Source organism: Micromys minutus, assembly GCF_963924665.1.
Source record: "Micromys minutus genome assembly, chromosome: 1".
NCBI lineage: Eukaryota > Metazoa > Chordata > Mammalia > Rodentia > Muridae > Micromys > Micromys minutus.
The window spans coordinates 256731061-256734362 of record NC_137969.1 but is presented as its reverse complement, the minus strand read 5'-3'; the positions used below and the strand labels follow the sequence as shown (position 1 = coordinate 256734362).

Genomic DNA, 3302 nt, shown 5'->3' with positions numbered 1-3302 from the left:
CACTGTCCCCATGATTCCCTTTCCAGGAGGTTCACTCTGCCCAGGTCCATCTGCCACGGTGTGCTTAATGCCACCCTCTGGCACAAACATGATTCTTAGGCCAGATAGCTTTTCCTACAGGTTTATGTATCAAATTCTCAGTCCACAAATTCTGCACAGTAAGATTACAATGAACAGAGACACAAACTGCCCCTCCATATGAGATAAAATTACCTACAGAATCACTTAAAATATTCATATCTACTTATCGCCAATTAAGTTCACTTGGATCTGCATCTGCATTCTTCAGCTCCATTTTGATTTTTCTTCCAATCTCAGTTCCTCTTCTGTTTTCCTGCCTTTTTGCTTCTTACTTCTCCAATGTCCAATCATGTATCAACATAAATCTGCACACACACACACAAAAAAACAGTGAAATTTATTATAGGACAGACCTTAAATGACTGAGCAGGTAAAGCTTGTCTACTGGCACGCTTAGCAGTATCAGGTAAATGCCTTAGAATTAAATAACATAAATCATCCTCTGAGGTTATTATATTTAACTTAATACAGGTGAACCATGTTATCATCACTAAGGATAGTATAACAATTACAAAGTATAGCATAAGATAGGAAGGTACTCTTGAGTCCCATCAGCAACCTGGAAGTCTTTTGATGACTGATCGGGAAAATATAATCTCTTTTAGGGAAGATTTCTGGAGGTTAAACTTTTTCTAGTAATGAACTTTGTGCATATAGGCAGTACTAATTAAACTCACTGTGTTATTAGTTAATGAAACAGATGATGTCAGAGTGTTTGTAAAGATATTTATTGGAATTTCCCAAAAGCAATAACAGGAAGCTAGTGGTGGTATATTGTTGTGAGTATCCAGAGGTTGGTGATCATTGTATAATTCATATATGATTGCAATGTTCAAAGAATAAGAATCTTTATAAAATATAGAAATAACAAAATTATATATGTATAGAATATGTTTTCTCTCTTAAAATTTTATTTTAAAAAAGACGGATACATATACAGATTTTTAAAAGCATTTTGGCATAGCACTATAAGAAAAAATGTTGTCAGTACTTAATTCATTTACAGGTTTGATAGCCTACATTAAAATCCCACTAGTTACCATAAGCATAAAGTACATGTAGGATAGAATGTAACATGGAAACAGTTTTCTTGGTGAGTATAGATTAAGCATAATTATCTTTGAATACCAAAAATTGTCTTAGCTCTTAGATTATTAATGATATAATGTCCAGGTATACCTCACTCTGAGAAGGTGCTATACATTTTTCTTTCCTAAGAAGTACTGAGGCTTTAACGTTTTGGCCTTTTAATTGACTATAACTGAAAGATGGTTCTTTTTTATTGGATAATTTATGCAATTACTTTACAAATTCCATGTGTTTTCCATGTTGTTTTCTCTTCCATCTGCTCTCTGCTGCTTCTGTGAAGATGCTCCCCCTCCCACCCAATCACTCTTACCCCCACACACTGGAATTCCTCTATAAGGGGGAAATAAGCCTTCACAGGACCAAGGGCTTCTCCTCCTACTTATGCCAGACAACGCCATGCTCGGCTATTTATGTGACTGGTGCCATGGGTCACCGATGTGTATTCTTCTGTTGGGGAGCTCTGGCAGGGCCTGGTTGGTTGAAATTGTTGTTCTTTCTATTCTCCTGACAGGTGTACTGAAACCTTATTAATGCAGAAGTGTATGATTGCAGCTAGCCATGAGATTGAGCACAGAGACCAAGATGTAGGAGTTAGAGACACTGAAAGATGGTTATAATTCCCAAAAGTTAGTCATTTGTGGAATTAATCATAAAAATCACCATCATCATCATCATCATCATCATCATCATCACCATTATCATCATCATTATCATAATCACAAAGCCCCATGCTTAAATCAATGGCATAACTTTGCCCCAAGTTGGAACAACTGACAATATCAAAATTGTATTGAAAGTTTAGTTCCTAAAGTTACCCAGGCATCTGCTGAGGACTTAGGAAAAGTGTATAGGATATATTTCCTCAGAGAGGATTAGGACTTAGACCTGAGTTTCCCTCAAACTGACCCATGTGCCATTCCAGTCTTTCCCCACCAGTTCTGCTCCAGTTTAACCAGATCTTTATGTAATAAGTCCCTGCTCATAAATATGCAAATTACCTGAGTCTGTGGTAGTAAATACAGGGATTGTCAGACTCTGAAAACTACATATGATAACTCTCCTCTCCACAGTCCCTGAACAAGCAGAATCTAACCATGGCATAGAGAATCTAACCATATTTCTCTTCCTCCTGGTAGTGATTGCTGGTCAGGGTCTAACCATTTCCAAATCTGAAAAGGAGACAGAGACTGGGGTGACAATGACATGCACTCTGCCATTTTCTCCACAGGAGTCTACTCCCAGGTCCTGCTGCAGCAGTCTGGAGTTCAGCTCCTGAGGCCTGGGACTTTAGTGAAAGAGTCCTCCAAGGTTTCTGGCTACACCTTCACCAGCTATGCTATGGATTGGGTGAAGCAGAGGCCTGGACACAGCCTGGAATGTATTGGATACTTTTATCCTGGAAATGGTAATACTGAATACAATGAAAAATTCAAAGATAAGGCCATATTGACTGCAGACAACTCCCTGAGCACAGCCTACATGGAAGGGAGAAACCTGATATCTGAGGACTCTGTGGTCTATTACTGTGCTAAACACAGTGTTATAACCACATCCTGAGTGTGTCAAAAATCCTGGAGCAGCAGAATGCTGCTGCCCTGTGATTGAGATGACAGAAAACACTAACTTTTAGACTTGCTCAGAAACAGAAATTTTGAATGTCCATTTACTGTCTCATCCTCACAATCCTGTAGTGAATCTGTCATTTTTGTTAAAAGATTTCTTTGAAAATTTTGATGCTGGTTTAGGATGCCTCAATAGTACACCATACCTTGTCAATCTCTTCACCAATGATAACCATTATTGACATGTTTCCAAATCAATAAAATAATAACATATGGTGACACATTAAAAATATTACTGCCAGTTCTGATGAGGATATGGAGAAGAATGAACACTTCTCCCTTGTTGGTGAAATTGCAAGCTATTAAAACCACTCTGGAAATCAGTCTGGAAGTTCCTCCAAAAATTATACATAGTACTACCTGAGGACCTATCTATACCACTGATGGGCATATATCCAAAAGATGATCCAACATATAACAAGGACACTTGATCCTCTCTGTTAATAACTGCCTTATTTATAATAGCCAGAAGCTGGAAAAAAAACTCAGATGTCCTTCAACAGAAAAATA

General features: G+C 37.9%; 1 gene segment (V, D, J or C); it reads left to right on the top strand.

The window, feature by feature from the left end:
• Positions 1 to 2373: 2373 nt before the first annotated feature.
• LOC308418421 (Ig heavy chain V region 3-like) lies at positions 2374 to 2727 on the top strand. The segment is given in 1 exon: positions 2374 to 2727.
• The last annotated feature ends 575 nt before the right edge of the window (positions 2728 to 3302 follow it).